Source organism: Ambystoma mexicanum, chromosome 9, assembly GCF_040938575.1.
Source record: "Ambystoma mexicanum isolate Mex_15411 chromosome 9, UKY_AmexF1_1, whole genome shotgun sequence".
Taxonomy (NCBI): Eukaryota; Metazoa; Chordata; class Amphibia; order Caudata; family Ambystomatidae; genus Ambystoma; species Ambystoma mexicanum.
The window spans coordinates 1,390,716,793-1,390,739,288 of NC_090931.1; the positions used below are offsets into that span (position 1 = coordinate 1,390,716,793).

At 53.4% G+C, this 22,496-nt stretch overlaps 1 protein-coding gene across 1 annotated transcript in view; it reads right to left on the reverse strand.

The window, feature by feature from the left end:
* The window catches only part of ERCC3 (ERCC excision repair 3, TFIIH core complex helicase subunit), a 1,003,216-nt gene that overhangs the window by 604,676 nt on the left and 376,044 nt on the right, over positions 1–22,496 (reverse strand). The gene's annotated exons all lie outside the window — the stretch shown is intronic.

Consider the following 22,496-nt stretch of genomic DNA (forward strand, 5'->3'; position numbering starts at 1 on the left):
TGTGTGAAACGAGACAAGGAACATATGGAGTTGGCCGCCTGAAGCGCCATACCCCCTGAAGAAAACACTTTCTTCTCCCAGCCGTCAAAACATTTGTCGTCCCTATCCGGAGGGATGGTAGGATACGACGCCTGCTTTGCCGGGGCCCTAGCCGCCTGCACCACCAAACTCTCCGGAGTGGGGTGCCTAGACAAGTAGCAGGGGTCGCTACTGGCTGGATGGTATTTTCGTGACAAAGACTTGCCCACTGCCGGGAGACTCTCCGGAGCAGTCCACAAGCCGCCGCCACCCTTCTCTGCAGAGCCATATGAAAAGGCAAAACCAGTGGGGGGACCGAGATCAAGGATGTCCGTGAGATCATCCTGAACGAACTCCCCTGGGGGAGCTGACCAACCCAAGTACTCAGTGACCCGAGACATAAGGCGCCGATATGAAGAATCGGCATGAGTGCCAGGCTCCGGCCTACAAAACTCCACCTCCAGTCCACTGGCATCATGCAGTGACTGCCGCATCAAACTGGCTATGGCCCGAGATAAGGTCATCTGGAACCGTAACCGGAACCAAGCCCCCATCAGAGCCTTCATCACCCTCTGTAATGTACTCCAGGTGGGGAGAGGAAGACCTATGTGGACCAAAGCAGTGCCTGACCTTAGCCATAGCCTTTCTGGGGCAAACCCTGTGCCACTGGGCCCCTCCGTCACCACCGCCTCGAAAGGCGTCGACATCGAGCGAATCGGCGTCGACGTCAGCTGCAGCGCCACCAGCATCAGCTGCGTCGACACAGGCCTCGAAGCCGGAGCTCCGAGCGTGTCTCTCGACGACCTAGGCGCCAACGACCCCCTCGGAGGCAGAGCCTCGAGAGAAATCGTCGACGACCTCGGCGCCACAGGCGTCGACGTCTTCTTCGAAGACGGCACAGGATCACGCGGTCTCGAGCGCGTCAAGGACCGGGACCTGGAACGGGCATGGCGAGAACGGCTACCCTTGTCCGAGCGGGACCTCTCCCGCGAGCCGTGCCGACCACCCGAGCCCGAAGGCGTACAAGTGGTGTCTCTCGACCAGTGCCGACCGACCCCACTCGGAGGCGCGGACGGACCGGTGACCTGCGATTCAAGAATCGCTAGCATCTGCTTCCCGAAGGAAGCCCATTCCTCCGGTGTCGCTTGCATGGAGGGATAAGCGAACCGCCGACGGGCGGAGTCCTCGGAAGAGGACGGGGAAGGCGACCTATGCCGGCGCTTCCGGGAATGCCTCGAAGAGGCGGAGGAGTGGCGAGACCGACTCCTGGAAGGAGACCCACTGGACTTCAGACGATGACGCGGAGAGTCACCCCTCGAGTCATCCGTCGAAAGCCCCACAGACCTCGACTTCCGAGGCTTAGACACCCGGCCTACCAACAGTTTCTTCTTGCGTTCCCGCAAGGCCTTTGCCGTGAGCGACTGGCAGTCGACACAGTCGTCCGTATCGTGGGCCTCCCCGAGGCACCAGAGGCAGGCGTCGTGCGAGTCCGTGACCGACATCTTGGACCCACAGTCCCTGCAGTTCTTGAAGACCGGACGCGGGGTTGAAGATGAGAAAGACATCGCCACGAACAGGTCTTCACAACAAACCGAACAGGTTCAACGAACCGAGAATTGAAAACGGCAAACTCCAACGAGTCGAGGCGTACCGAGATTTACGAAGCGAACACGTTCGCGGAAAATACGGAACTGAGGCTATGGGCGTAGTGCGTCCTACTTATCACATCGGGTGAAGTCGGCCATCGGAGGAGGTCCTCGGGGACGGAGCATCGACGTCATCGACGCAGGATGCAGACACCAAAGATTTTCCAAAGCAGCACAGCTGTGGACATTACCTGTCAGATATGGAATACGTCGGAGGACCCAATCCCCTCGAAACTAAGATATCGTAAGATGAGGAATACATGGGAGGACACACTCCACTGAAAAGGCAGTGCAGTAATGAAAGGGAAGATAAGGGGTCAGAAGATGTGTAAGACCTCCCCCCATTCTCCCCACTGTAACGGGCGAGGGCTGTGTAGGCCGCATCATCGTTCGTCGAGGTGGTTGTAGCATCGTCGACAATGGTAACGTCAGTCGAATGCTGGAGAAGCAGTTGGTAGTGCGGCGGGCGTTGGGTGGTTGTATAAAGGATAGGAAGAAAGTCTCAAATTAAACTTTGTCCCATGAAAGGCGTTAGCCAGAAGAACTCTGCAAACTACTGACCGACCACAATGGTGAAAAAAAACAATTTGAGGGACCTCGACACGTGAAGGACCATGGGTACAGTAGACGTTGCACTAGGAATAGTATTAGTAATTCTCTGCAACTACCACTAGATGTTAGCCTATGCATGGCATGTGATCTAAGCAGATCCACAAGCCTCAGAAATGATATGATACATTACTGACCGTAATCTTATTTCTGATGCTTGTATCTGCTTAGATTCACATGCTCTGCATAGTCCGACATCTAGTGGTAGTTGCAGAGTATTACAAGATTTGTTTACGAAACTCGAAAAGCAACGTCGATAGGGCGTGTTAGTAATATTATCCCTAGTGTGACGTGTACTGTACCCATGGTCCTTCACGAATCACGGTCCCTCAGATTGTTTGTTTCTGACATGAGGTTGCATGAAGTTTAGCGAGAGTACAGATATCATAAAGCAAAAATCAGGCATAGACCAGAAAACATCTATGAGCCTTCGATTCTAGAACAGGAGGAAGGGTGGGCGCATGTGAAACTAAGCAGATACAAGCATCAGAAGAACAAGTTACTTTCTTACCTGGTAACGTTCTTTCGATGGGATGGTCCGACGACGTATTCCATATCTATGACATGTAATCACCACAGCTGTGCTGCTTCGGAAACTTTTTTCGGCGTCTGCGTCCTGCGTCGATGACGTCGATGCGCCATCGTCGAGGACCTCCTCCGACGTCATCCGATGTGATAAGTAGGACGCACAACGCCCGTAGCCTCAGTTGTAGTTTTTTCCCCCAGAACGTGTGACATAAGTCAACTGCCAGTCAGACACAAAGACTTGCGGAACGTAAGCTGCAATCGCAAAAGAAATTCTGCAGCGGGGAAGGCAGGGCGGGAGCGATATGGAATACGTCGTCGGACCATCCCATCGAAAGAACGTTACCAGGTAAGAAAGTAACTTGTTCTTCGAGGGGATTGGGTCCTCCGACGTATTCCATATCTATGACAGACTCCCAAAGCAGTACCAAATCAAGGAGGAGGGAAATAATTTAGAATCAGAATTTAGAATAGCCAATCAAATAGCAGAGCAAAGGACCGCCTTGCCGAAGGCCAGATCCCGCCCTCGGATGGAATCGAGGGAATAGTGCCGTACAAATGTATGTACTGAAGCCCAGATGGCTGCATCACAGATGTTGCGAATAGGAACACCCCTCTGCAGGGCAGTAGATGCAGCCACACCCCTGGTAGAATGTGCCCGCAAGCCAGCCGGTGGGTCCTTACCGGCCAAGCGGTAACACTCCGAGATGGCTAAAATAATCCAGCGGGACAAAGTCTGTTTCGTCACAGCTTGCCCCAAACGCTTTCCAGCGTAACCAATAAAGAGTTGATCGTCCACTCTGACCCGGGACATGCGTGAAACATAAAAGCTTAAAGCTCTCCTAGGATCAAGCCTATGGAGCCTCTCCTCTTCCTTACCAGGATGCGGAGGAGGATAGAATGCCAGAAGAACAACCTTCTGGGCCAAATGAAATACCGTCACTACCTTCGGAAGAAAAGAAGGACGAACTCGAAGGACAACCCTGTCCTTGTGAAATACAGTGAAAGGTGGCTTAACTGAAAGTGCCTGTAACTCACTCACTCTGCGAGCGGAAGTAACGGCAACTAAAAACACAGTTTTCAGAGTTAACAGCCCAAAGGGCAAGAATGTAAAGGCTCAAAAGGAGCACCCATAAGAAACCTAAGAACAAGGTTTAAATCCCAACCGGGCACCAGGAAAGGTGACGGAGGGAACACATTAGTGAGCCCTTTCAGAAACTGTGAAATTAAAGGGATTTTAAAATAAGAACATTCCTCAGACGAGCGCTTAAAGATGGACAGCGCCGCCAGATAACCTTTAATGGTACCCACTTGCAAGCCCCTGTGGGCCAAAGAAAGCAAAAAGGACAGAACCATGGGGATGTCACATGCAAAAGGATCCACATTCTGAACTCTGCACCAGTCGCAGAACTTACGCCAACGGCAACGGTACAGAGACTTTGTTGCTGGCCTTCGGGCCGAAAGCAACACCTCCATCACGTCTTCAGGGAGGTCCCAATCCTTATACCTCAACCTTTCAGAAGCCAAGCGTGAAGGTTGAGGGATCTGACCTCTGGATGGAGAACCTGACCCCCCTCCCGTGAGAGCAGATCGTCTCGGTAGGGAAGACAACGTGGAGGGCAGATGGACAAGTCGAGAAGGTCCGGGTACCACGTCCTCAGAGCCCACGCTGGAGCAATGAGGATCATCCGGGAACCGAACTTCCGTAACCTCCGCAGCACTTGCAGGATGACGGGGACTGGAGGAAACGCGTACAGCAGCGGGAATGACCACTCCACCACGAACGCGTCTCCTAAGGCTCCTTTTGGAGGAAATTCCCGCGAGCAAAACCTTTCGCACTTCCGGTTGACACTGGAGGCGAAGAGATCCACTTGAGGGGTCCCCCAAAGGGCGAAGATCTCCAGGAGAATCCCCTGAGCCAACTCCCACTCGTGAGAGATCGCGCTCTGCCTGCTCAGAGCGTCCGCCGTCACGTTTTCGTCTCCGGCCAGATGAACTGCCGAGATCGAAACTTCCTGCTGGATGGCCCAGAACTCGGGCTGCATCGCCTCCCTGCACAGAGGAAGTGACCCTGCCCCCCCCCTTTTTGTTGAGGTAGTGCATGGCCACTGTGTTGTCCGTCAGGATCAGGACATTCTTTCCTCGCACAGTCGGCAGAAAAGCCTTCAGGGCTAGCCTGACGGCCCTCAGCTCCAACAGATTGATATGGAGTCTGGACTCCGACGGAGACCAACGACCGCTGACTGTCAGCCCGTTGGCATGAGCTCCCCATCCCGTGAGGGATGCATCCGTCACGATCATCACCTCCGGCCAGGGTAGCCAAAATGGAGCCCCCATCATCAAGTTGCCTTCGACGGCCCACCACAGAAGGTCCCGGGCGACCGAGGGCGGCACCTGAACCGGGTCCGACATCCTGCCGGAGGACTGCGACCAATGCGTCTTGAGTGCCCACTGCAAAGATCTCATCCACAGGCGAGCCTCTGGCACCAGAAGAATGCAGGATGCCATGAGGCCGAGCAACCTCAAGAACTCGAACGCTGGGAGTGTCTGGGCATGCTGAAACTTGTGCACCATCTGCTGAATGTGAAGAGCCCTCACCTGGGGAGGAAAACACTGCCCCAGGGAAGTGTCGAGCACTGCTCCGATGTACTGGAGCCGCTGTGTTGGCGTCAAATGGGACTTCTTTAAATTGAGGGAGAAGCCCAGCCTGTGAAGGGAGCGGCAGGTGACGGATAGATGATCCAGGACTTGCTCGGGAGAGCTCCCCCTGATCAAACAATCGTCCAGGTAGGGGTAGACGTGAATCCCCCCTTGCCTGAGATGCGCTGCCACCACCACCATGAGCTTGGTGAAAACCCTTGGGGCGGAGGTCAATCTGAACGGCAGGACCCGAAACTGAAAGTGCGAGTCGCCAACCGCGAACCTCAGGTACTTCTTGTGCTGGGGATGGATCGGCACATGGAAGTAAGCATCCTTGAGGTCGAGTGACACCAACCAGTCCTGAAGCTGAAGGGCTTGGAGGACTTGAGAGAGAGAAACCATCTTGAACTTGTCCTTCCTGAGGAGTTTGTTCAAACCGCGCAAGTCCATGATGGGTCTCAATCCCCCGTCATTCTTGGAAATCAAAAAATAAGGGGAATACCATCCCTTGTTCCTCTCCGCTACAGGCACCAGTTCTATGGTGCCTTTCTCCAGCAGGGCTTGAATTTCCTGCGCAAGGAGCGGATCCGGACACTTCAAAGAGAGGTTCCCCGGTGGATTGTCGCGAGGCCTGTGCCGAAAGGGAAGACAGTAGCCGTGGGTTATGATCTCCAGAACCTACACATCTGAAGTAATGGCTTGCCACGCTACAAGATGCTGCGACAGCCTTCCCCCAACCGGCGAACCATGGGACATGGCCTCATGACTGAGCAGGAGCGGCTGCGGCGTTACCTGAGGGCAAAGAGGCAACTGCCCGAGTGGCCTTGGCACCACGGGTACCCTGTCGTCCACCTCTGGTACCCCTGCGTTGGCCTCTTTGACTGCCAGCTCCTCTCGCTTTACTGAAGGACGAGTAATAGCGAAAGGAACCACCCCTCCACTGCTGTCCCCTAGGACGAAAAGGCAGAGGTTGGCGAACTGCAGCGCCCAACGACTTCGCTGCAGCTTTTGAGGTCTGCAACCTCTCAAGGCTCTCGTCAGCCTTGCTGCCAAAAAGGTGTTCACCATCAAAGGGCATGTTGAGGAGTCGGGACTGCACATCAGGAGCAAACCCCGACTTCCGCAACCACGCAAACCTGCGTATCACGGTGCTTGCCGCCATGGACCTACTGACGCATTCAGCTAAGTCCAAACCCGACTGAACGGACTCACACATGGCATCCTTACCATCCTGGACCATAGCAAGGAAACCATCCCGTTCGTCCCCTTCGGGAATATGTTCAGCCGCTAATGCAATACAGTTCCACAGAGTGTGTGTGAAACGAGACAAGGAACATATGGAGTTGGCCGCCTGAAGCGCCATACCCCCTGAAGAAAACACTTTCTTCGCCCAGCCGTCAAAACATTTGTCGTCCCTATCAGGAGGGATGGTAGGGTACGACGCCTGCTTTGCAGGGGCCGTGGCCGCCTGCACCACCAAACTTTCCGGAGTGGGGTGCCTGGTCAAGTAGCAGGGGTCGCTACTGGCTGGACGGTATTTTCGCGACAAGGATCTGCCCATCGCCGGGAGACTCTCCGGAGCAGTCCAAGCCGCCGCCACCCTTCTCTGTAAAGCCATATGGAACGGCAGTACCGGGTCAGTTGGGGGACCAACATCAAGGATGTCCGTTAGATCATCCTGCACAAACTCCCCTGGGGGAGCCGACCACCCCAAATACTCAGAAACCCTAGCCATAAGGCGCTGGTACGAGGAATCGGCATGGGAGCCAGGCTCAGGCCTACAAAACTCCACCTCCGGAGAGGTGTCCAGCCCACTGGCATCATGCAGTGACTGCCTCAAATCGTCAAACTGACTATGGCCCGAGACAATTTCATCTGGCACCTGACTAGGAACCAGATCAGAATCCTCATCCGCCTCTGAAATATATTCCAGGTGGCGAAAAGAAGGCACCCGAGAGTGCTTGCTCTTAACCAGAGCCTTCCTAGGGGGTACTCCAGTGACACGGGGCACCTCCGACACGAAAGGCGTCGATGGCGTTGAGCGAATCGGCGCCGACGTCGAGAAAACCGGCAACGGCGCCGAGAGGATCGGCGTCGACGTCGAGGAAATCGGCATTGACGTCAGATGCAGCGCCTCCAGTATCGGCGGCGTCGACACAGCCCTCTAAGCCGAAGCCCCGAGCGTGTCCCTCGACGACCTGATCGTCGACGACTTCCTCGGAGCCGGAGCCTCGAGAAAGCCTGTCGACGCCCTGAGACGTCGATGTCTTCCTCGAAGACTTCACAGGTGCACACGGTCTCGAACGCGTCGAGGACCGGGACCTGGAACGGGTACGGCGAGAACGAGCCTCCTTGTCCGAACGAGAACGAGCCTCCTTGTCCGAACGGGACCTCTCCCGTGACTCGTGCCGACCACTCTTGCGAGCGGTGTCTCTCGACCTCTCACGGCCGACCCCACTCGGGGGCGCGGACGGCTGAGTACCCTGCGACTCAAGAATCGCCAACATTTTCTTCCCGAAGGAAGCCCATTCCTCCGGCGTCGCACGGCTGGTGGGGTAACCGACGTGCCGGGCAGAGTCCTCGGAAGAGGACCTGGAAGGCGACCGGTGCCGGCGCTTCCGAGAACGCCTCGAAGAGGCTGAGGAGTGGCGAGACCGACTCCTAGAAGAAGACCCACGAGACTTCCGACGATGACGCGGAGAGTCACCCCTCGAATCATCAGTCGAAAGCCCCGCCGACTTCGACTTCCGGGGCTTGGACACCCGACCTACCGACAACTTCTTCTTACGTTCGCGTAAGGCTTTGGACGTGAGCGACTGGCAGTCGATACAGTCATCCGTGTCATGGGCCTCCCCGAGGCACCAGAGGCAGGCGTCGTGCGAGTCAGTCACCGGCATCTTGGACCCACACTCCCCGCACTTCTTGAAGCCCGGACGCGGGGTTGAAGACGAAGTAGAAGACATCGTCGAAGGAATTTCACAAACGAACAGGTTCGAAGAACCGAAAAGAGCAGAACTCCAAAGAGTCGAGGCGTAGAACCGAGAAACACGAAGCAACACGTTCGCGGAAAAAACGGAACTGAGGCTACGGGCGTCGTGCGTCCTACTTATCACATCGGATGACGTCGGAGGAGGTCCTCGACTACGGCGCATCGACGTCATCGACGCAGGACGCAGAAAAAAGTTTCCGAAGCAGCACAGCTGTGGTGATTACATGTCATAGATATGGAATACGTCGGAGGACCCAATCCCCTCGAAACATGATTACGGTGAGTAATGTATCCCTTCTGAGGCTCATGGATCTGCTTAGATGACATGCTCTGCATAGACTAGCGAGCAACATCTGGAGGTGGGATGTGAGAAGGTACAGTGGCAAATAGATGTTTTAGTACCGCTTGTCCCACATGTGAATCTGCTTTGGAGTGAATGTCAATGCAATAATGCTGTGTGAATATATGCACAGAGCCCTCCAGGAGCACTGGCCTACCATCCACCTCGTGGCCAGGGAGACACCACTACCACTCCAACAGAAGTGAGACCCCTCTTGGGCTTACGAGGTACTACTTCACCCCCAGCAGGAACAGAGCACTGCAGAAAACATCTGCCAACATGAATTACTAATACCATCAAAAGCACATTTCTTTTTATTGGTTCTCCTCTTCTGTATTGATCCATTTGCAGCGTTTAACTGCTGTTTCACATCAGAGTGTGAACACTGAGCGCCGTGCCTCTGCTGAGACGTTCCCCCTCCCAGTATGGCAGCCCCTGTATCTGTAGGCACCGGAGTGCCGGCGAAGCTCTGATTGGGCCCTGTCCTGCTCTTAGGCCCAACCAGAGGAGCCGGAAGGTGAAAGCCGGCCCACCCACCCACAAGGCCCTGTCTGTGCCTGTCCAGGCCAAGGACAGCCTAAAGGGCCCCCACAAACTATGCCTCGGCCTCCAGACTTGATTCCTTGACATCTACGCTCACCGCTTTATTTGAAGTGAGTGATGGCTTTACTTCATTGCTCCTCCACCAATCCTACTGAACCTTTCTTCTCTGCATTTGTACTTTGACTTCTTTGCACCACTACTCCTCAACTCCTATTACTGCATTTAGGCTGTGGGTAGCTTTAACATCGGTGCACACCTCTTGCATTGCATCTGTGCCTTCTTAAAAACAATTAAATTGTAGGCTTTGTGTGCCTTTAACATCTTCCACTAGGCCAGTTAGTGAGTTTAGCTAGAACTGTGCGGTGCAGCCACTCTTCTTGCATTCCTCAACTATCCTCTGACGTTCCTATGGCTCTCTCCATCTCTCCTATTTTCTCTAACTGCTACACTATCACCTATCCCCCCTCTCTACCGAAGTCCAGTAAAAGAAAAAGCACAAAAAAGACATCTCTCTACCGAAGTCCAGTAAAAGAAAAAGCACAAAAAAGACATCTTCAGTGCAAACCATGGACTTCCCATCGTAGACACATAGGTCAGCGCTTCCTCTAGAGAGGTTTTCACTAATATCCTCTTCTCTGTCCTCTCTCCAGATCTTTTGACCCCCCCATCTCATCCCCACAAATTAGGAAATTCACTTGGCTGGCTTCTCATCCTCACCTTGCTTCGTTAATGTGGATCACACAGGCACTATCCTGATTCAGGGTCTATAATCCAACATCCTCCTCTTTGACCGGATTCTGCCTTCTCTCATTAACTTCCTTCCCCTGCATCTCCAACTACCACTCTCCCTCTCCTCTGACTGGTATACCACGCCCCTGTACAACACCTCACAAAACCTTTAAAGGCAGAGACCTCCATCTGGCGACTCCTAATGCCCGCTCAGCCAACAAATACTCCGCTGACATCTGCCTCCTTCTTGACGACATTGACCTCGACATTCTCGCTCTTACCGAGACATGGTTCAATTCCAGCTCAGTCAATAGTTTTGACTCTCTTCTCCCTGACGGCTTCAAATTCATCTCCAAGACTCGATTTCACTGCACTGGCGGTGGTGTGGGGGCTTAATCTTCCCTAAGTGAGTTCCTGCTCCCATCTTAAACACCAGCCACTAACCTTCCATTGAAAGTCTGGTTTGCAAGTTGGTCATCTCTCTCATCTCCACCCTGACCATTGCTACCATTTTCAGGCCCCCAGGCGCCACCACCCTGTTCCTCTCTGAATGGGCTGATTTCTGCTCCTCCTTACTTTCATCCACCTCCATCCTCCGCCTCCTGGGTGATTTCACATCCTACTGGACCCCCCCTGGCTCTGCATCCACTCTCTTCACTGACCTCTGCACCTCTCTCTAGCTCTCCATTCTCCCTTCTGAGCCAACTCACTCAGCTGGACACACTTTGGACGCCCTCATAGACTCTGACCTCTCTCTCCCCTCAACTAGTCACCGCCCTCTCCTGGTCAGACCAGTCTCTCCACCCACGTGGGTCCCTTTGGCCCTCTGACCGCCCCCCAAAAAGCCCCACCAACCTTGTTCACTAACAGCCGCCCAATGAAACGAGCATCAGATGCTGCCTTCGCTGCCACCTTCATTCCCCCTCACCCCCTGCCTCTGATACTACCTCAGACTCTGCTCTCAGCAACCTCGACCTTTCCATCACCAATACTCTTGACATTCTTGCCCAGTCATGAGGCACTGCCTGAAACCTGACTCCAAGTGTAACACCTGGTACGACTCTGAACTTGCGGCCCTGTAACAAAAGTGCAGGGTGGCAGGACGAAAGTGGCAAACTTCAGGCTCACCAACTGACAAACTGGCCTGCCGCCTGCTCCAAAGGCAATACAGACTCCATCCACACCAAGAAAAGAGCCCACATACGGGCACAGGTTTCCAGTGCATCCAACAACACGGCTGAACTTTTCAAGATCTGCAGGTAACTAGCCAAACCTTCTGCGGTCTCCTCCTCCCCTTCTCCTTCTCCTTCTCCTTCTCCTTCCCAGGCCCTCTGCAACGCACTGGCCACACACTTTGCCACCAAAACTCAGGACATCCTGAACACCCTTGCTAGCCACCCTCCCATCCCATACCTCACCCCCTTGCCTCCCTTTGCCCCACACCCTCCTACTTCTCCTCTTTCACACCTCAAGAAGTTACCACAGTGGACCGCTCCATGAGGTCTCTTCTAAACAGGTTTCCCCATGCTCATCTAGAACCATCAAGTGTAACATTGGCTCCCTTTCCCCTGCACTTGCTGATTTCTGCAATCACTCTTGACACTGGATATTTCCCCTCCTCCCTTAAGCACTCCCTTGCGTGCCTACTCCGGAAAAAACCTTCAGCAGATCCTACCTGCCTTGCCAACTACCCCCCTCCCCCCCATTTCCTGGAGAAGCTGATGGAGGAGATGCTATTGCCCCAACTCAACTGAAACACTGAACTTATTGATGGTCTCCACGACCATCAATCTGGATTCCGAGCATCCCGAGGCACGGAAACTGCTCTTCTGAACATCTGAAGACCTGCTTGAATCTCTGGACTCCAACTCCCCTGCTGTCCTCATCCTTCTCGATCTCTCCTCTGCCTTTGACACAGTCAACAATTCCGTCCTCATACAAAGGCTACACGATACCCTTGGTATCTCAGAACTGGCACTGGACTGGCTGACATCCTTCCTTACTGACCACTCTTCCCAAGACATCTTGGGCACCTTCTCCTCTCCTACTTCCTTCTCCACCTTTGGTGTCCTCCAGGGTTCTATCTCCTCCCCTTGGCTCTTTAACATGTACCTTGCTCAGCCTGCACGCCTCATCTCCTCCAACTTCCAGTGTTACGCAGACAACCCACAGCTCTTTCAAACTTCCTGGTGCACCTCAAACAATCTCTGCCTCAACATCTGTAAAACTGAGATCCTTCCCATCGGGACCCCTGCTCCCTCCTCCTTACCTTCACTCTGGGCTTCCTTCTTGGGCTCTCGCCCTGCTCCTTCTTCAGAAGCCAGAAACCTTGGAGTCATCTTTGACTCCTCCCTCTCCTCCCTCCCTCACATTCAGGACATTGCCAAGGTGTCCCACTTTCAGTTTATTTCTCAAAAGAACTCTCCCTTTTCTAACTTTCCCCCAGAGGCTCAATTTTACCCGTGCCCTGGTTCTCTTAAAGCTTGACTATTGCAATGGCCTCCCCCTAAATCTACCTTCTTCCACTCTGTGACCCCTCCTGCTAATCCAGAAAAGGGTAGTGAGACTTATCATTGGCCTTGGCCCAGTGACCGCATCTCTCCTGCCCTAAACAGTCTTCATTGGCTCCAGGTTGCTGCACGGGTTAAATTCAAATCCCTCTGCAACATCCAAAAGGCTGTCTGGAACTGGGGACCACACTATCTTCCACTTTATCTTACTAAATACTCTCCCTCTAGACCACTTCATTCCTCAGGCACCAACTCTGTGCGTAAAGCGTTTTGCTAAACGGAGGATAGGTGGTTGATCGTTTTCCTCAGCTGGTTCCCTCCTTTGGAACAGCCTACCCTTGCTCTGTGCCTTGGGCAGGACTTTCTTATATTTTGGAAGCTCCTCATGACCTTCCTCTTCACCTCCTTCGCTTCTTCTCTGCCAATCCCACAGTTGCTTTGATTGGTGTCCTGGCCCTTGTGCATCCTCGGGCCCCTGACCTCCCACATCCAATCGGCCCAGCTCCAGTCTTCCCTCAGCACTTGCCTTTAGCACACCCTCCAACCTGGAGGATCGCACTTACTCCTAACGTGGCCCTTGGCCATGTAGCACTCAACAACCCAAGCACTTTATCTGTGGCTCACCCATGAACTCTGACTCCCAAGCACTTACTCTCTCTGCTCTTTTCCTTGCTACACTTGCACGTTCTGAATACTCACAAGGCATAGTAGGTTCATCCTTCTTCCTTTTCCCTCCACTGCTCTTATTAATTATTTTGTTATGTAATGTATTTCAAGCCCTTGTTCCCGCCCCTTTGCCCTGTGGGCGCTTTGAAACAGTATTTTACTTGCTGTATAAGCCCCTAACAAGCAAACAGTAAATAAAATAAATAAAAACTCCATCCATGTAGCCTCTTTGCAAATGGCATCTAGGGGGACATTTGCAATGAAGACTAGGGTAGATCCAGTACCTCAGATAGAGTGAGTCGTGGGAGTGAAAGGTAAAGCTCTTTTGGATAGGGAATATAAGAGTTGTATGCATTGACTATCATCTGGAGATGGCGTTTTTTGAGATATGATCGCATTCTCTACCTGGTGCTATGGAAACAAAGAGCTGGTCTGTTTTGTTTAGGGATTTAGCTTTGTTCACATACTACAAGACTGCCCTCCGTAGATCTGGTATATGTAGGTTTCTTTCAGCTGAGTTTGATGGATTTTGAAAGAAGGTAGGACGTTTGATAGATTAACATGGAACCTTGAAATTAATTGAGGTGAAACCATAGGGTGTGTTCTGATGACAACCTTGTCCTTGTGGATTATGAAGAAAGTCTTGTAAGGACAAAGCCTTTAGTTCACCGACTCGTCTTATAGAGGTGATGGCTACCAGGAATGCCGTTTTGTAGGTCAAGTGTTTTAGGCTGGCCTTGAGCATAGGTTCAAAGGGCGGCCCCATGAGTTTGAAGAGCATAACATTAAGATACCAACCCGGTGGAGGGTTAGAAATGGGAGGGTATATCCTCTTTACCCCTTCCATCCACAGGACACCTTGTTCTGTGAAGTGGTGCAAGCTGACAGAGCCGCCAGGTATAGCTTGATGGAGTATACCAGGCCGGAGACTAGTAGGTAAACCATGTAATGCCGAATGTTGGCTGGAGAATGTTCAATTGTATTTATGGATTGAAACCTGCACCACATCACAAACCTCTTCCACTTGTTGAAATAGCCGTGTCTGGTGTTGGGTTTCAATGCCTCTGTTAGGATATCCATACACCGCTGTGGAAGATTTAAATGACTGAACTTGACTTCAGTAGCCAGGCTGCCAAGTTCATAGATTGAGGACGAGGATGGGGAGATGCTCCATTGTGTTGTGTTAGCATGTTGTAAGGGCACAGTAGCTAGACAGGGTTTGAGCTGATGTGGAAACCATGGTTGTCGCCCACATAGGAGCAACCAGGATTAGAGTAGTTTGTTCCTGGTGCATCTTGTGCACTATTCTGCTCAGGATTAGCGTTTGTCTAAAAGCGTAAACATATTTCCCTGACCAGTTCATCCACAGGCCGTTCCACTTGGACCCTGGTTGGGGAAACCTGGATGCGAAGTCTGGGCATTGTGCGTTTAGGATTGTGGAAAAACAAGTCTAAGGAACAAGTTACTTACCTGTAACTGTTGTTCTCCAGCATGGGTCTGGCATGGATTCACATGCTCATGAATATTCCCCGTCGTCAGGCTGGGAATCCTCGGTAAAGAAAAAATCTGTATCAGTTTTGTTTCTGATCGGTCTTTCTTAGTAGTAACCAATCACTGATCTTTGGGTCATACTGCCCCCAGCCAATGACTGCCCTCTCCCTAAGCCCCTCCCCTGGCAGCCATCCTCATATTTAGTAGCACGTAAAGTGGCAGTATGACCAAGTGAAGAGCCGCAGAGGGGAAGGAGGGAGGGTTCGCATGTGAATCCATGCCAGACCCATGCTAGAGAACAACAGTTACAGGTAAGTAACTTGTTCCTTCTCCAGCATGGGGTCTGGCATGGATTCACATGCTCATGAATATAAGAACACATAGCAGTATACACATGCACAACCACGGGAGGTGGCAACAGGCTCAACATTAAGCAATACAACAACTCAAAATTAAGCATCTCTTACCTCCTCACCAGGCTCACCTTAAGCGAACAGGTTGCGCAGCACTGCTTGGCCGACCCTGGACTCCTCCCTGGAGTCCCGATCGACGCAGTAGAATCTTGTGAAGGTGTGCGTCGACCTCCACGTAGCAGCCCTGTTGATGTCCAGCAGGGGCACACCAGACAGGAACGCCGTGGTAGCAGCGATCGCTCTGGTCGAATGGGCTCTCGGACGGCCGGGCAGCGGTCGGTTTGCCAACCGGTGACAGTGCATGAGCAGCTGGAGAGCCATCTGGAAATGGAAGCCTTCGAGAGAGCCTTCCCTTGATTCACAGGTCCAAAGTTCACAAACAGCTGTGATGGCTTCCGAAAACTTTGTGCGGTGCACGTAGAACTTCAGCGCTCTAGAGTCCTCTCGGCCTGCGACGAAGGCGACGGGAAGAAAACTGGCAACACCAAGGGCTCGTTGAGGTGGAAGTCCGACGGCACCTTGGGCATAAAGGAGGCGTGCATCCTCAGCACCACCCTCATGTCGTGAAAAGTGAAGTATGGAGGCTTGCAAGATAGGGCCTGGATATCTCCCACTCGTCGTGCGGAGGTGATGGCCACGAGAAATGCTGTCTTCCACGACAGGAACTTCAACGGCGCCGAATGCATAGGCTCGAATGGGGCCCCCATGAGCCTGGTCAGCACCACGTTGAGCTCCTACGCCGGGGCAGGGGCCTTCACCGGCGGGAACGATTGGAATAGTCCCTTCATAAATTCCTTCACCAGACGATGAGACCACAAGGACGCCTGTCCTGTAGTTCTGGTGTATCGGGAGATGGCAGCCAGATGCATCTTGATGGAGGCGTGAGCCAGTCCAGCTTTGGCCAGCGACAGTAGGTACGGCAATACTTGAAGGGCCGTAATCCGCAGAGGGTTAATCTTCTGTGCACGGCACCAGAAAGAGAACCTCTTCCACGTATGTCCATAGTACTTGAGAGTTGAGGACGCCCTGGCTTTTGCAAGAACATCTCTGCAGTCAGCCGGGATATCGTATCCTCCAAACTCTAGTGCTGCAGGAGCCAAGCCTGCAAGTTCAGCGACTCTGGGTCGTGATGAAGAATGGCGCCTCCTCCTCTGGAGAGAAGATCCGCGTCCGACGCCGGCTTGATAGGTGGGGACGTTGACAAGTCCAGAGGGTCTGGGAACTAGATCTGTCTCGGCCACGCCGGTGCGACGAGGATCATCCTGCACCTGGACCTCTTGAGCTGGTTGATGAGACGGAGCAGCAACGGCAACGGAGGGAACACGTACAGGAACAGGCCGTCCCAAGGGAACGAGAAAGCATTGCCCATGCTCCTCGGCTGTGTGAACCTGCTGGCAAACCTTTGCCACTTGGAGTTCGTCGCCGTGGCGAACAGGTCGATCTGGGGTTTGCCCCATCGTTGAAAGAGCCGATCCACCTGCTGAGTGAGTCGGCGATGGTGTTTTTTATTCCTGCCAGGTGGAAGGGAACCAGAAACATCCCCTGGGCGACGGCCCAGTGCCACAGATGCTGGGCCTCCTTGGATAGGGCTGGGCATCTGGTGCCTCCCTGCTTCCGGATGTAGAACATCGTGGTGGTGTTGTCGGTGAAGATCCTCACCACTTTGTCCTTGAGGGACGGAAGGAACGATTTGAGCGCCCAGAACACGGCTCGTAGCTCCAAGATGTTGACGTGGAGAGACCTCTCCTCCGGGAGCCAGAGGCCTCTTGCGTGGAGATCTCCGGTGTTGGCCCCCCCCCCCCCATCCCTCCACGGAGGCGTCCGTCGTCACAGTCTCCTGATACGCCGGGGCTTCAAAGTCTGTGCTTGCTGTGAGGTGCGCATGGGTACCCCACCATAGAATCGCCCGAATCCAGCGGGCGTCGAGGAACTCTTGTAGCGGACGCATCCGAAGTCTGCAAAGGGGCACAAGGTAGATGCATGAGGACATCATCCCGAGGAGGGACTTGATGACCTCACCCTGGCCACGTCCGTGGTTAACAGGCGCTGCACCTTGCCCAAAATGGTCTTCGTTCTTTCCCAAAATGGTCTTCGTTCTTTCTTCCGACGGAGATGCCAATCGCTCCACTGTATCGAGCTTCGCTCCCAAAAACAGTGCCACCTGCGAAGGAACCAGGTGGGATTTGGGGTAGTTGATGGCGAATCCCAGTTCCGTGAACAGGCGGACGGTCCTCGCTGTGTGTTCGACGGTGAGTTCTCTTGACCTTGCACGGATTAGCCAGTCGTCCAGGTAGGGGTAGACGTGGATCCCCTGCAGGCGCAGCCGCGCCGCCACTGATTGAGAGGCACTTGGTGAACACCCTGGGTGCCGACTTCAATCCGAACGGCAGGGCTCTGAATTGGTAGGGACGCCTCTGGACTACGAATCGGAGGAACTTTGTGTCCTTTTAGAACGGGGATGTGGAAGTAAGCATCCTCCAGGTCCGACGACGATAGGAAGTCGCCTTCCTCCAGCTGTCTCAGCACGTGCTGGAGGGTGACCATCCTGAAATTCTATGCCTTGATGTACTTGATTAACCGACGCAGGTCCAGGATGGGGCGCCAACCGCCTGTCTTCTTTCTGACGAGGAAGTACCTTGAGTATACTCCGGAGCCCCGGAGTCTCTTGGGGACGAGCTCGATGGCACCTTTCTTGAGCATCGCCCTTACCTCCAACAGCAGTTGAGGGACGTGATTCTCCTTCCTGAACACGGGAGGAATGCAAGGACACTTCTTTTGAAATTCTAGCGAGTGTCCGCGGGCCAGGGTGTCCAGCACCCAACGGTCGGTGGAGATGGACTCCCACACGCTGATTAACTTAGACAGCCGGCCTCCCACCGGGGTGCTTCGGTGGGGGCCCGACGCTACGGCCGGTTCAGTCCTGCTTGGAAGAGGCCTTGCCGCCTTGGCCTCCTTGACGATGGCGGTTAGACCCCTCCTTGCTTGCGGCGGCCTCTCTAGGCCTCCTGGGACGAGGAGCGGGCCGCCTGGCGGTACGTAGAAGAGCCACCGATGGATCCCTTGGAGGCTCCCTGTCTGCCTCCGGAGCTCCAAAAGGGCTGCCGTTGCTGAAGGACTCCTAGGGCTCGGGCTCTCTCTGTTGGTCTTGATGGCCTGGAGGGACTCATCCACCGTCTTCCCAAACAGGTTGTTGCCGTCGAACGGCATGTCCAACACTCTGGTCTGGACGTCCTGGCGAAAGTCCGTCGCTTTGAGCCATCCTCATCGTCGAAGGCAAACCCCGTTGCCCAGCTGGCGAAATCCGATATCGGCAATGTCCGTTGCCACCGTTATGGCGTGATCCGACGCCACCTCACCTTCTTTGAAGAATCTGTAGGGCATCCGCCCTCTTGCCGTCCAGTAATAAGTCTAGCAGGGGAGCTATCTTGAACCAAAGCTCCCTGTCCTAATGGGCCACAATCGCTAAGGCATTGGTCGCCTTAATATCGTCTGCCGATGAGATGACTCGTCCCATGGAGTCCAACTTCTTGCACTCGCTGTCCAGCGGGGAAGTGGAAGTTGAAGCCACCGCACCCGCCGCTTTCTTCTTGGCCGCTGCCGAGATGACCGAGTCCGGCGTGGGCTGGGCCCTGAGGCACAAGGCGGCGGCATCGGGGACCAGGTACTACTTCTCGTACCCGTCCCTTTTGGCGGGTGTCGTGGAAGGGTTCTTCAGGATAGCCAGCCCCTCGTCCCAGATGTCGTCGAGCAACGGTACCGCGAGGACCGTCTTTCTCTTGGCCTCCCGTCGTTGGTAAAGAAAACCTTCCTTTTTCTGTTCCTCAGGGCAGAGCTGGAAGAGCTCGGATGCCCTGGCTATCATGGCGTGGAAAGAGCCAATTTCGTCGGGCGGAAAGGCCCGAGGGGTGGTGGGGGGGATTTGATGAAGGAATGTCCGTTGTATCATCGCCGCCGTCGTCGTCCGTTCCCGTCGCTGTATCTGTCGCCGTATCATCCCGAGGGTCCAGCGAGGGGGATGAGAGGTCCACAGGCCTCATGGGTACTAAGGGCAGTGCGGGGTGGACTCTCCTCTGCTTGTTCGGAGGGCTTCCCGATGGTCCTGGTTCTGGATCCTCCATCGGGGTCGGTGGTAACCTCGTCCTTATCTCAGTACATAAGGATTGGATCGCCAACAAAATGGCCGCCAAGCTATCCTGGGGCTCAGGCAATGGCTGCGACGGGCGGGATGGCTGCTCCACTGGGCCCTCATCGTCACCATCGTCGCTATCTTCGATCACATCAGCAGGAACCTTCCCCTGGGATCGAACCTTCTCGAATCTCTCGTTGAGGCCTTCGAGCCTCTCGTTGAGGCCTTTCACGGTTTCCATCGGATCCTCCTCGGAGGCTGAATCCGAGTCCGTAATGGCCACCGCCCCCCCCCCCTCTTTTTCCACCGGGGTCTTAATGATGGGCTGGAAAAAGGATTCCCTCCGCGGTGGCAGGGGAACTCTGGACCCCGAGGCCGCCTCCACTGGCGTAGTCTCTGCCGGCTTCGCCAGGGCCGCTGCAACAACCTCGATAGAGGCCTTTACCGGGTGGATCAAGGCCCTCACCACCTTAGGTAGGTCCTGGGCCTTTGCTTTGGGGGGAGGGTCATCGCCTCGCTCCCCCTCGACTCACTTTGAGATCGACTGGGGCATCTCCAGAAGCTTACCCGGGTTCTCGGACTTCCTCTTCCCCAAACCAGAGCGCTGGCTCGTGGTTGATCGTGCCAGGGAAGTCTCGCCCTGCTTGGCAACCGAAGAGCCCGACCTTTTGGCGCTCACGGTGCCCGCGGACCTGCGGTGCTTGGCCTTCTGTTGGGCCCCCGTCGCCGGGGTGCACTCACAGGACTTGGAAGACCGCTCAGACTTTTTCTTCGCCTTCTCACCTGCTGTGCCCTTCTCCAGCCAGGCGGGAACAACGATCTTGCTTGGTCCGTTCCGACAGGTTCTTGCAGAACGCACAGTCCTTCTCCACGTGTGTCTTGTCCTCATGAAGGCAGTAGAGACATCTCGAATGCTCGTCCTCCTTCAAAAACCTTTTGCAATCCGCATCCCGGGCAGCACCTGAACAATTTGGATCCGGGCATCTAGCTTTCCTTGTCCTGGGTCATGTCCGTTGAGGTAGACCTCAGATCTTCTGGAATCCTCCAAGAAGCGTAACTTGATGAAAAACTTCACTCTTGAGGGGCGTAGAAGAATTCCGAAACGGGTCCCCGTTATCGGAAGTAGAAACGGTGGAGCTTGAGGCTCGATTAAACCGAAAAAATGAGAAAATCTCCTGAAAAAGAGCGAAAATGCAGTAAAAGCTCGAGAGCTAAAGCACGAGGACTCCCAACACTTCAACGTGCGGTAAAAATCTGAGGATGGCTGCCAGGGGAGGGGCTTAGGGAGAGGGCAGTCATTGGCTGGGGACAGTATGACCCAGAGATCAGTGATTGGTTACTAAGAAAGACAGATCAGAAACGAAAATGATACCGATTTTTTCTTTACCGAGGATTCCCAGCCTGACGACGGGGAATATTCATGAGCATGTGAATCCATGCCAGACCCCATGCTGGAGAAAGGGGGATGCCCACATTGGGAGAAGATTCCATCTAGAATTTCTCTGTTGAGTTGCCACTCGTGTTCTTCTGGTAGGGTATCTGCTGACGGTGGCTGCCAGAGCATTGAGTTCCCCAGGAATGTGTTGAGAGGTTAGGAATTTGTGCCCACTTCCATGTTTTCTGGGATAGCTTGGACAGACCTGGAGAGTGTGTACCTCCATGCTTGTTTATGTAGAACATGTGGTGCTGTCTGCAAGGATTTGCACGGTTTGCCCTGTAAGATGTTGCTGAAAGGCTTTTAGAGCCTAGAGAACTGCCAGAAGTTCTAAGAAATTGATGTGTCTTTGGGCTGTGGTGCGTGTCCACTGGCCGTTGGATGTGTGATGGAGGAAGTGGGCTCCCCATCCAGCGAGTGAGGTGTCTGCAGTTAGGATTGCTTGTGTTGGTGGAACGCAAAAGGGTTTTCCTTTTAAAAGGTTGGCCCCTGACCACCAGCAAAGAGTATGGTTAGTGGAACAAACACTATATCGTCCCACAGGCCCCTTACCTGAGACCATTGCTTCGCTAACCACTCTTGCAATTGGCGCATGCGCAGGTGGCCGTGTGGATCCAAGTGTATGCATGAGGCCATCATCCTGAGCAAGCACATTGCTTTGTGTACAGTTATCTGGTGACTGGCCTTGAAATGAGGGACTTGTAACAGCATGTTTTCTACTCACTCGTTTGATGGGAAAGCCAGCTTCTCTTGCTTTTACTTTGGCTCACAGAAATTGTTTTACTTGGCTGGGAACTAGACTTGACTTTTTCTCGTTCATAGAGAAACCCAATTGGAAAAGAAGGTTCATCGTTCTTTGGGTGTTCTGTCTGCAAATTTGAGAAGTCAGAAAACGGGTTGTTTCACCCCCCCCCTAACCTCCCAAAAAGTCCACGAACCCTCCAGATGTCCTGGGGCAGTCCTGTGCTGTTCGCGGACACTTCAAAATATTGTAAAGGCATATAAATGTGGTGTCAATTGACGAATCTGCATAACATTTGGCGAAACGATTTTGGATCTAGATATAAATGGTTTTCTAAAGTTTGGTGGGACTTTCTCAAGAAGGGGCGAAATTAGAGGGGGGGTCTCAACATTTTTAGATGGCTTATAACTTTGTTGCCATTTGATGAATGTGGACAAAAGTTTTGAGAAAGATTATAGACCCAACCTTCAATGTTTGTGTAAAGATTGAATGGATTTTGTCAAGTGGGGGTTAAGTTATATGACTATTTTGGCACTTTAAAAAAAATTATACATGGGCGGATTTCGAGCAAACTCGTGAGGAGCATCCGAAGGACATTAAAGCATGGTTTTGCAAATGTGCCTGTGTTTTATTTTTTGACAAGTGTCATAATGTAGGTACAAAAAATAGTCATATACCTTTGGTGACTGAGGTATAGTCTGTGGCCGTGGGCAGTAGCCAGATTGTCTGGGTCATGGCATGACGTCATGACGTGGACAATCTGACTACTGGCCATGATCGCTAGGGATGAAAAATTGTGTTAAAGTGGCTATGTTTACCTGGGACCGGCTATGTGGTAAAGCTATTCGAAGGTAGGATAGGTTTGAAAGGGAAAAAAGTGCTTGTGGTAATATGTTCATAGGGTTTTGCAGGTTGCCATGGCAAGGGGAGAGGGGCTCTGTACGGAGCCCCGCCTTCTCTTTTCATGTTGGCTGTCTTGGAAAAGGATTTTCCTTCCTACAGCGGGACGCCAGAGGCATCCCGTGATAGGAAGAAAAATCTATGTTTTAGCCCCCTGAGTTCCCGCTTTGGGAA